Genomic DNA, 12,956 nt, shown 5'->3' on the forward strand with positions numbered 1-12,956 from the left:
TACTTACACAGGTGGTAATCGCCGACGCTATTATAGCTAATTGAAGGGGTGAGAAAGGATGATAAAAAAGCTTTCTGTGAATAAACGATGTATTTAGTGTTAATTAGTAAATTATCTCATTTGATACTATATAAAAAATAAATTTAATTAACATTATAACAGATAGAAACAAATAATTAGAAACAAATTGAATTACAGATTGCGATTTTTCCAAAATGAAAGAGAGAGAGAGAGAGAGAGAGAGAGAGAGAGAGAAATACATCTTCTCAGAGTATTAAAAATAAGAATTTAAAATTCAAACGTAAAACATAGTACATTTCTCTTGCATATGAATTGGCATAGTGATTTTTTTCTTTCTTTTTTGAACATACGCTGGAGCGATTCTATTTTTGGAATGATCGCGATAGCGATCGGTATCTTTATTTGTATGGCATGATAAGTGAGATATTTGGTGCCATTATAAAGGACTGCGTTGATATTAATAATCTATTTCTCTCGAGAGTAAACTGTCATACTTGGAAAAGTTATCCTGGAAAATTGAACGATTGGGAAACTACGAGCCTGCCTAAAAAAATATAGGTGTTTACATATAGGGGAGATATAATAATCTGTCTGTTACATGAAAATTGACACCCCGGAAAGTTATTCCAGGAAATTTAAGAAATTGGAGGAAAATATAATATAGAAAAAATGCTGCTGTTATTTCACCATATGGAAACCGTATAGCATGGTCCATCAGAAACAAATGCATAAATCTCCTTTAAAATAACTAAATGTATTCATTAAGGATTTTTAATTAAAATATAATATTAAAAATTAATATATATGACGTACGTATGTGTGAATCTAAAAAATATCTTTGACGAATTAAATAAACAACACTATTTCTTTGAATGATCTTGAAGGCCCGACGTTGCAGGCTCGTTCGTTAACATTTTGGCGTTTTTTCGGCAAACATTGTAAAACTCGATTCCGTTATCTTCGCCATAAACGCACTGTTATAGTGCGGCGTTTAAACAATTAATCTACATCCGGCGGTTCGTTAACTTCGCGATGCTAAAGTTTGCGTACAAGATAAGAGTTTTTGTTATCATCTCCAGTTTACACATGACGTTACGATTTAAGGATCTTAAGAAAAAAAACACACAAGGAACATGCAAAAATATCTCAAGCAAAAAGAAACACGCCCGATATCTTTACGATAGAAAAAGGTAATTTTATCTGATAGAGAGATATCTGAGATACGAAAAAATAAACATAAAAGCATAGTCGAAAAACACATAACAGAATTTTATATATTTTAGATGATAATACAAATATTGGAACGTAATGCCAAACATTTACTATGATTAATTATTAATTATTTTCCAATTTTGTCCCTGAACAAATTTTTTTTTTTTTTTTTTTTTGAAAAACACACTAAACATGTGATTATTTTTCTAATACATAATTCAAAAACATATTTACTCACAAATAAAATTATCTTATTTCTCTGATTTAAAATAGCACATTCTCCGCGTGTACAATAATGCGTAATGAATCGAGTTGAATAGATCGAATAAATTTTCCCGCTCTCACACATTACGAAATAGCGCATTGCGGCGGAAAATATTTACGGCGTCATTTTTTACGAAATCAACCTCACCTTCGGGAGTTAACGTGCGTAATTTATTTTCCAGCGCGCGTTTTCTTCGCGTCGTGCCGTTGCATCGCCACGGTTCGCGAGTGCAATCTAGCCGAATGATATTGCAGTATACGCGATGCCGACGCGCCACATGGTACGCGTGATACCCATGAATGAGAATTTAAAGGCCTCGCGTCCGTGTGTGAAACGATATGCTGGATTAACAAGGCGAACGCCAAGACTGGAATGACAAATACCTGACACCGACATTGTTACTCTCTTGTCACTATTCTTTTAATCCTTTATCTTCCTCTTTCTCTTTTTCTCTCTATATCGCATCGTTAGAAGATTCTGCATAACTTTTTCATAAGAGAATATATTACAAGTTCTACATATTATACACGCTATGTAAATGTATCGTTGTATGATAAAATTGACACAACGTGAAATTATAATCGTGCGTTTGTTTACTTTTGTTTGTTTTTTTCTCAAGTAACAATTGAGCGCGGATTGTTATCGTTGAATTCTTTGACGAAAGCAATTATGTTTTGTTTAAAAATTTGCCATATTTGTGACAATTGATCTGTTTCTTGTTCCATTCAAGAAAAATAGAGAGAAAAAAAGCTATCGCGACTATTAAGGCTAACAGAGTTTCTCAAAGCTATGATATTAGGCAATGACAACACACGCCCATGATAATTGGCTTCGCCTCACGTATCCCTCCTTGTATTTTCCCCCACTTAGAGAGGCAGAGCGTCATCTGCCAGGATCTGTAGGATCGATGATCGTGATCCTGCTAGCACCGATCCACTTCGTTCCCGTCCTTTGAGTACTTCGTTTCGTTTTCGACGATCAAGCGCTCTCAGAGAAAGTTGGATCCAGACTTGCGGCGAGAGATTCACCGGTATTGGTAATAATTTTTATCTCACCAAATTTGGATTTTTACATATATGTAAGTTAATTATCAAAATTATTATTAATTCTTGTAAAAAAATGTGAAGCCAACATTCTACATATATCTTCACTCTTCTATATTTTATACTTAAATTATCAAAATTCTTTTTAAAATATTTTAAAAGCTCTAGAATATTTCTTCTTTATGAGAAGAGATCAGAATTTTATTAATTATATCAAAATTCTAAAAAAAAAGATTGCTCTCTAGAAATTATATTGTAGAAATATATTATTTGAGACTATTGTGTGAGACTTGACTTTGAGATATTCATTAATATGCAGCAATCTATCGCGATTAATGTGTGTAATAAGCGTCATTATCATGATTCCACCACAAACGGTTAGTTACGGTCGTGTAGCTGCATCGTTATTTCAAAATCAACGTAAAAAAAAAATCAACGATTTATTAGCGAATAAACGTGTGTTTATACGATCAGAGCATCGTACATTATTCCGCGTATCATTGCCAAAATAATAGTAACGTTCGATGATTTAACGATGATGGGCTGGTTCCCTTAACGAACGATACCCGCATCGTTTCTACATCTGTGTATCATTGTCGCACGTGTTGGCGAAATCGGAGTCGCCTGCGATCCGATGCTCCGGTTTTCGAAACCCGAGGTTTCGGTCGCCAATCTTGGACACGGCTCAAATTGGGCTCGTTGATTTAAGATATTCTTTTATCCAAGATTCGTTTAACGAAAATTTGTAACTGCATGTGACGTATAAAATTTTCTCCAATGTGTTTTAGTATGCGCGCGTGTGTGTGTGTGTGTGTGTGTGTGCGTGAACGTTTCGAAATTTGTGAAAACTTGAAGTTTTTTCACTTTTGAAAGATGTTTCACCATATACGTATATATGTATATCGAAGATTTATTTTATAATTCTCCCTTTTTTAATACAGGAATTGTGGGAAGACTTTTTATAAATAAATCATAGAAAATACAATAGAAGCAAGCGATTTTGGGAATCGTAAATCGTTTTAATATCTATCTAAAACGTCGATCTAACACTTTTTATTTATATATTAATATAAAAACTCAGTTATAATACATTTGGTTTAGCGATATTATATAAAAAACATATATATAATATCGATAAATGTTTTTTTATTTTGAAATATTAAACATTTAAACATATAATATATATGTCGTATCTCATATTTTAAAAAGTCGAGCTTTGGTTCATCTTTATTAGTTTGATCTCTCTCTCTCTCTCTCTCTCTCTCTCTCTCTCTCTCTCTCTCTCTCTCTCTTGTGGAATGAAAAGAGAATTATCCTATTTTATAAATATTATTTTCCAGAAAAAAGTTGAGATAAAATTATTATAAATAAATAGGTTATTAATGGCATTAAAATTTTAATTGTAATTAGCAATTATTAATTAATCGGCCGGTTAAAAAATTAGTGTTTTTTTATATTATAAATCCAAAAATTCACATACACAGATGATGTTATTGAATCATTATATCTGGCATCACCCGGTATGTAAAATGAATGATACATAAAGTGAATGATACACTTTTCCACTTTCTCCGCGACCGAGATTGCATGAATCTTGTATACTCAACGAGACGAAACTCTCCTTCGTCCTACTTTTATACATAGTGCTATTGAAATATGGATAAATCTGAAGAAGTTGCTAATGTACGTTTGTTTTCTTTTTTTGATTTTTATTATATTTTATATTTTGTAATTTATTATATTTGTAAAAGTTTTATAGAAACTTTTACTATATAAATGACAAGCTTGACTTTCAGATTCTTTCTCATATTAAAAGTTAGTCGTACAAGCGTTAATGTATTGTAAATCTGACCAATTATTCAAGAAACGATGGCTTTACATGTACAAATTATAATTGATCTGTTGCAGATAAATAAAGAATAAAATTTTACATATTGTTTAAAAATTTAAATTGTACAATTAATTTTTGCTTGTAAAAAAGAAGAAAGTAAAAATATTGAGGGAAATGTATCACGATATTCAAAGTGTGCCATAATATTGAAATGAAGACGATAATTCAGTTTTTCGATGAATCAGTCTTGGTAGCTAAAATTAAGTCACTATCAATAATTTCACGTTTGATAACAAAAATCGCGATAACGCGATTAATTGAAGTGAAGATATTGGTCGTCCGCATCAACATGACGTTATGCACCAATACGAGTTGCGTCGCTGTCAACATATCGTAATAATCGAAGTTTTGGATCTGATAGGTGCTTCTACATGTTTATGTCATCTTCCATTATTTGACGCAACATATGTTTAATCGCGTTATTCAGCCCAGAAAATTGAATAAAATTGCGAAAAGCTCGCTCTAAAACTCTGAATGATCAAAGCCAAGAAACTGGAATATAAATATAATCTCATTATTATTTGCTATTGTTAGACTCGAAGCATTAAATGCCACGTGTAGCTGCAGAATACACATTATCTTTCTTGCATATAAAGTTTTTTTTTGTACGAACTCCTCGTATTTTTATATAAAAGATCTTTATATAATATAATTTATAATATAATTATTAGAAAAATATATATAAATTTTAAATATTAAATAATTAATTATTTAATTATGAAATGAAAAAATCTTTTATATGCTCGAAAAACAAATTTTTGTAATAAAATTATTAAAAATTTGTTATTATTATGAAATTTTATTATTACAAAATGATTTAATGTTACATTTAATGTAATTAATCTTATTTATTTTTTCGATTTATCGGTTTTCATTATCTTCGTGTTATTTTTATTAGCCATGCTGAAATGCCATTAAATTATAAGTCTGTGCAGCGTTTGGTGAGATTCGCATGAGAATCGCTGTGTGTTCCCATTTCTCTTTTCAGCGATCGGTCGACTCGCGGTTGTATAACACCAATGAAAGTACTCCGACAGACGATGTTACATCCACACTTATACGATGATGCCGTGTCCTTTAGCCGTACATAAATCGTCATAGCCGTTCGTCATCTCGTAGCCAGTCTCTCCCGCGGCCTCTTAGCCCGTCCGTATCTAAACGAGTACATAACACGTGCCGCCGATACGCGATACTCCAAATATTGGAGCAAATACCGTGGTTCTCTGTAAGATCCATGCCATCCGCTATCCGTCGAGCGAAATAAGCACAATGATCTACTTTGCAATGATCATTCGATAACATTGAGGTTTCTCGTGCGATTTGAAATAAATATTATTATATTTATTTTATAAATAGTATTATACTTGCTTTTATAGTACGATTATATATTGTGAGATAATATATATTGATCATTTATATAATGCACATCAAGATTTTCTATTAACGATATGAATAAATATATTAAGGATGTTTAGTGCAGAAAAAATTTTTTTTATCGATTTCTCTCGCTTTTTTTTTCATTCGAAAATCTACTTTTTATCGCATTTTACGAAAATTTTCGTTTTATCGCGAAAGATTTTTACTTCAATATTGTATCTTATCGAGAAAGCTGATTTGGAAGTTGAGTCGTATGTAGGAATGCATTTTCGCGTGGCGTTATCGTGTTGATATTATCGCGTTGATTATCTACCAGGCCGGCGATATCGTGCAAGTGCAATGAGCGCGGATGCGAGATAACGATATCGCGGCCGTCAGGTGATTTGATTGAGGTCGATACTTTAGCGCTAATATCGCGGATTCACGGATTCGTGCATAAAAGCGCACCTGTCGCGTATTTTCCAATCAGGTGTCGCCATATGCCGGCTCGATAAGATAGCGCTTTTCCTCGTGATAAATTTATTGAGCCTCAGAGTGCACTGTTGAACGCGCTTACAATTTTTTTTCTTTTTTTTTTTTCCTTAACGGTGGACTTTGTTGTTCGTGCAATGCAAAAGAGTTTTATTTTAGGGAACCTTTATATCGGGAACAGCCTGAATCGATATTTCGGCGGAGCGAGCCGGGATAAAAAAAAGACGTGACAAACTTTAGGCGATATCTTTTTGCTGCCACAAATATGGTAAATTATATATATTATATTATATTACATTGTATTATTATATTTTACGACAGAAATATGACTAGTTGCAAATATAAGATGTCTCGTATTTTTCGATTTTATTTTTTATATGAGAAACTTGACGTTATGCGTAAATTACACGATTCATGATATGATTAACGATAATTATTTATACTGTCAATTTATTCGTTCAAATCAGCATTTAATATCAATTCTAGAGGAAAGTTTTATATTTTTCAATGCGAGATAACATATCATAATTTATTCAGATGTAATTCAGAGCGAAACGTGGTGCGGCACGTTGTTTCTTGTTTTTTTATGTCTATGACTTTATCGACCCCGCGGAGGGATGATTACTTAAGGTCAAGCGCATATTTGTGCACTCCTTCGTTCGTCTCGCGTACAGGAAACTTTATCACTAATTATCTGTATCTCGAAGATACAGCAAGCCGCGATAGGGTTAAGGTCAACCTAAAAATAAATATATCTAACAAAGAATGCAGTAAATATATATAAACATATTTATCTCCAAAATAAGATAGAAATTTTATATAAACGAATAACAGAGATGTGGTAACTCTGAACCATTAATAAGGACAAGTTTCTTCTTCAAAGTCAGACTTTTTTCTTTTTTTTTTTTTAGTTACAAATAATTTACATATATTCAATATAAGTCACTTTCAATAGCAGTACATCGTTTTAGCATAAAGACTAAATACAAATTTCTATACTTCTATACTTATGCTATGTAAAAAAATAAAAGATCGGAAGCGATATAACCGGGCAAAGAAAAAAATTCTTTTTCATAACATGCTCAACTTGTTGAATTATATTATTGCACATTCTTATAGATTTTTTTTTTATTATACTTTTAACAAATTGTTTTTATCACTATATATATATATATATAATCACACAAATAAATATATAATAAAATTTCCTTTGTGAATTAACGTGATGATTAGGCTTTATAGGTAGGCTTTAATTCTTGATGTAGCCAGTAACGAGTTTTCCTGGCTAGCTGGAGGTTTGCCGTTGCAGACGAGCGTGCAGGGCGAGTGCAGTAAAAGGCGATGCGCCTCGCTCATATCGGTGTACATTCATTGTGATTAAGGCCATGGTCATCAGAGTTGCCTGCTGGCGTGGATGCGAACAAGTTAAATACTTGGCTCTGATCTAGGCGCTTATCGTACCGCGTGCGTGCGCCTTCGGTTGCAAAGTTCCTGCCTGTTTGCAACGCGAAATCACTGTTTGCCGATCGTCAAACAATGGGTTCTACGTTGTTTATATTTTAGAATTGAACTTGTTTTCTTATTAATTATATTTTAGCACAGTTTGTTCTCTTAGAATGTTATATATATAATTTTAAGACTTGTAATAAATTCACATATTAAGAAGAGATATGTAGCATAGGAAAAAGAAAAAAGAAATGTTTGATACGAAAATTTTAATTCATGAATTATAAAAACAAAATTTCACCGTTAACGTCTGGATAATATAACTAGATAATGAACTTATCAAATTTATTTGAAATTGAGTTTTTTAATATCCTAATATTAGGGTGTGATATTCAAATTTTTCAACATTTTTAACTTGCCGTTTGACACACGTATACATATTACACGCTCTTTAATTAATATTACTCAAACAATAATTTAATTAATTTATTTGTTCAAAGAACAGAAAAAAAATATACGATTCTTTTCGTTTTCGACGGAACGTCAAATTCTTTCGGGGCACGTATCATTGTGTCTGAGGGATCGATGATTTCCCGAAATTTCGAGACACGCGATAAGATTTGCAGATGCGAGACGAGAGCGACGCGTGCGTTTTCGTATGCGAGATGCGTTTCTGCCGGGCAGGCGAGTTGCCATACGGAGGTCTCTCCGCGATGTTCGTTTCAGTACGAAAGGGACGCGGGGAAAAGAGAGAACATGACGCCTAAAAGCGTACACTTGTGCGCACTCGTAAAACATGCTCTCGCTAACGCGTATGCGTGAGAGACACAGGATGACAAGGAGAGAAAGAGAGAGACACTCTTGGGTGTAGCGGCTTCAAGATAAATAAAATACGTGTTTCTCGTCGTCGATATCGAGCTAATTTTTCATGTTTTTTTTTTTTTTTTTTTTATTTGACGGGGAAAATTTGCTTACTATATATTAATTATTATATAGTATCTATTATGTAAAAAAGAAGAGCGATTAGATATATAAAACTAGAAAATAAACAATAGAATGTTTGTATGAATATCAAAATTTCATCAACTACATTGGTATACGATGTGATATAATCAAATTATAATAATAATATTCTTAACAAGAGTTTTTTCACATGTTTTAACGCGAGTTTTTATGTGGGATAAACTTATCGAATAATAAAATTTTTGGATAACTGTGAATAAGTTTTCAGAAAGTGATGAAGTAAATAAAATGACAGAGAACTATAACATTTGCATAGTCTTAAAAGCGCGTTTTTAAGCGCTATCGTAAAATCTTGCGTACTTGATTCTGTTACGCGGTTCTCAGACTTCAGAAAAATTTACAGTAATCTTCATTGCGCCAATAGCTGCGTTCTATCGACACCACGGTTTTATTAGAAATACCGTATGACGTGGATTTAAGTGTTGGCACAATAGACACCGTTTATTGACCCTTTGCGTCGTAAAGGCACGTTTTGCGTGACAATGTTGCTTCGTTTTATTACTTCGTAGTAATTGAACGCGGTCGTTGTTATTAGATATCGTGCTGTGAGCTTCTTGCGGTGGCAATATCTGAGAATAGTATATTAAAAGATCGTAAAAATCCAATAGACGATGCGTCTGTAGAGATAGATGTCATAGAATATCGCATCATCAAAGTCGATTATTTTTCGCTATGACAAAAAAATTTTGTATGCAATATATATACAATATATAACATACGGTTTTGATCGATTAAAAAATTTGATTAAGAGCTTGGTTAAAGAGAGTACTCGTCGATCACATCGTGTATTGAGTGATATCGATCGTTAATTTTGTTACAATAAAATTTTATTATATGATATTATATTATTATCGAAAGTTGTTTGTGAATATCTTTTATCAATCCGTTTTTTCGAATCATTTCATCTCAATATAATTTATAGGTTGCATTATAATGCAGAATTTTATTTATGAAACAAATGCAATAAGTTTCATGTATATTTATACAGTTATTATAATTCTCCAGAACAAGTAATATATTTCATGCAAGTGCATTGGAACCATAGTCTCATATAGAGCAAGAGTTTGCCAAGATTTGCCAGGAATCAGCTGTCGATGCTTACTTGAAACGCAGCATGCAAGCGTTCATGTGTGTGCGTTTCTTGGCACGTGTGTCTGGCCATTTACGTTTCACTCTCCTTCTCTTTTCCACTTATCTCTATCTACTTTAACTTCCCTTTCGTACGCGCATGCATATAGACGTGTGACGTATTCGGTTGAAGTACCGGTGAATGAATAATAATTCTATGTCTCTCTCTTTATTTTCATCAACTTAATCTTCTTTTTCCTTTCTGATATCGTGTTCTTTCTCTTTCGCTCAATTTCGTGGTCCTCTGTATTTTTTATTCTTTCTCTCTCTGCATCTCTTTATCTGCGGCAATCTCTCTTTCTTCTTTTCTCGTCTGCATGTCATTCCCTGTGCACGAATCGTGCGTGTCGGTGAGCCAAATAGCTACGAAGAGGCCAAATAACTCCGAGAGGTAAACGACTTCCACGCGTGGCCGATGAAGCACCATCATGCGTGTCGATGCGGGAGACGAGCCTGGCATCCGCCGAACTCTCGATTAGAGTAAGACCCGTTCTGGTCCCGTGAGCACAGAAATCTTTGTCCTGGCGAGAATCCTTTCCGAGAATCCGTATTTTCCATTTCGATGGAATTTAGGTTGGAGAGTCAATCCAGTGCTATGTGTTTTGAATAAAGATGCAATCTTTATTCAAAGTAGATGTCTAATAAATTCCGCATTTATCTCATATTACTGTATTACATCATATTAATATTTTTCTACGCAAAGAAAATTTGAGATTATCTTATAATACCAATCTCTTAAATTTCTGTGCGTATAATAAATATATGCAGTATAGTAATATAGTAAATATATCTCAGATAATTTTGGAAAATTTGTTATTTCTATAGAAGCTTAATTTTTTTCCTCGCACCCTTTTAATATATTCGCGCACCGAATAGGAAATATAATAACGATAAGATAATGCAATACTCTTTTATCGAGAAAAGTTAGAATATAACAAGCTGTCGAAATATAAAATAAAAAAAATGTCCGTCTCATGCAAATATAACGAAATAATATGGTTTTATTTAAAAGCCATTTTAGTTTTCTTGAACAGATATATCACACCCAATATACAATATATTTTATATGATGAACGGATACTCGATATATATTCGTAATATCGTATCTAACGCATAATTTCTCGCATCGTGCGTTTGTTCGCGAAACTCGCAATAAGCAGCATAAATATCTCGACGCGTGTAATTATGGTACACGTGAGAACGTACGAACGAACGACGAACTTATCGGACTCATTGGTAATACCGAGCTGCCACGCAGATTGCAACGCGTGTGGCGTGCACGTGCAGGTGCATAGCGCACGTAAACGGGCAATGGCAATGGGACGCGACCAACAGGAGGGATTTCGCACGTGGGTGGACGAGAGGTGTGCGCTTGTGCCTGTTATTCCCAGAGATGAAAGTGGGTCACGGAGTCGCCGTACGCGGATGAATACGGGGGATAGAAAATGCATCCGCGTGCGTATATGCGTATGTGTGTGTGTGTGTGAGCGCGCGCGTATCTACATGCGTGCGTGCGTGCGTAGACGAGCGACGACGGACGTCTCTCATCTGCATATGGTACATGCCGCGCGTGTTATATCGCGTCCCTATTGTTGTCGAGCTTTTCCGCCCACCGCGGCTTCCTATTTGCTTTTTACACCGTAGTCCATATATATATATATATATATATATATATATATATATATATATATATATATATATCCTCTCGTGAGATATATTATGATTCCAGATGCAATTTGAATATCTTTGTTACGAAACATGCGTGTACTCTATGAATAAAAATATTTTAGTTTGTATAAGCATTCTTTTACTATACGACACACGAGGTTTATATTTGGCGCTTGCGAAATATATGGAAGTAACCCAATATTAACACGTGTAGCACGAAGCTTTTTGTGCTCTCTACTAAATTAACACGTGTACATTTTATTCTATCAATCAATATAAATGTGAATATTATGGGTGCAACATCCAAACGAATTGATACAAGCGACGAGATTGATACAAGCTTCATATATGTAAAATCATTTGCCATTTTATATTTTATATTTGCTCAGACATTTTTTATATTCGCGAAACTGCAATTAACTTACTCGCGGGGGAAGTTACTACAATATAAGCACATGTAATAAAATAATAGATAAACAGGATAATACAAATTCGAATGCTAAAATATTTTTATTTTAAATAATTCTAACTCGCTGCATTCTCCTTATCGAAAAACTTGCGGGACGTAATGTTTTCGCGTTGAAGCTTTTATTATATTTAATATTCGTAAACGTAGCAAACAACAATAGGGTGTATCTACACGTGTATTGAACGCACGCATCGGACATCCTTACGCATTGAACGCGCCGCGTTTCGTTCCTTTCTCCTCTCGTTCTTTCCTCTCTTTTTTCCCCCTCTCGTCCCTCGTTATTATTACATTGTGCGCATACATGACACATATCGTTCGTGCAGCTCGCGCACGTTTATTACATAATGAGACGCGCTCGTGTTTAAGACTGCACGCATAGAAGGTCTCTCGCGCGAGACACGAGTACGAAGCGCCTTCAGGGCGGCTATTATGCATTCGAGAGAGAGAAATTTATCTTCTCCTTTTTTCTCTTTTTCCCTTTCTGTCTTGCGTGCTCGAATCCTTCTTCCCATATTTTTTTTTTTTTTTTTCGTTTCCTCTCGGCATGCGAACGTTGCGTGCCGCATCATAGGAAGCTACGATGTAAACAGAAATGCGTGCATATATACGTCCGTTGTTGAGCGTTTACGCTCCGAAGAATGCTGCTGATTCTTGTTGATGGCATCATTGCCTCGGGATTAAAATTACTATAATGTGTTGGAGTATAAGTGAACATTATTCTTGTTATGCTTTCTGTAACTGGCACACTGATATTGTTAATCTGTCTCTTTTCTCGCGACTTGGCCTTATGCAGATATATGTCAGGTTTGAAATTATATAAAGCGATATATCTGGTAAGAGCTGAATGTTGTTTGAGAATTTCATTACGTGGGTTAAAAGCATTCTTTATATATATACGATAAATGAGAAGAAAAATTTCTATAAACGTGTTAATCTCTCTAT

At 34.0% G+C, this 12,956-nt stretch overlaps 1 protein-coding gene across 10 annotated transcripts in view; it reads left to right on the forward strand.

Moving 5' to 3' along the window:
• Oatp74d (Organic anion transporting polypeptide 74D) overlaps positions 1-12,956 on the forward strand; it is a 97,782-nt gene that overhangs the window by 36,630 nt on the left and 48,196 nt on the right. The window contains exon 1 of one of the 10 annotated variants that reach the window (XM_070311936.1): positions 6,209-6,548. The exons of 8 other annotated variants lie outside the window; for them this stretch is intronic. The gene's annotated coding sequence lies outside the window, so the exon portion shown is untranslated. Of the gene's footprint in view, positions 1-6,208; positions 6,549-9,777; positions 10,358-12,956 lie in introns of those variants that run through there. One more of the 10 variants, XM_070311871.1, reaches the window with a different exon arrangement.

Source organism: Polyergus mexicanus, unplaced genomic scaffold, assembly GCF_030449975.1.
Source record: "Polyergus mexicanus isolate NDT 795.1 unplaced genomic scaffold, iyPolMexi1.0 SCAF_1, whole genome shotgun sequence".
Lineage (NCBI taxonomy): Eukaryota > Metazoa > Arthropoda > Insecta > Hymenoptera > Formicidae > Polyergus > Polyergus mexicanus.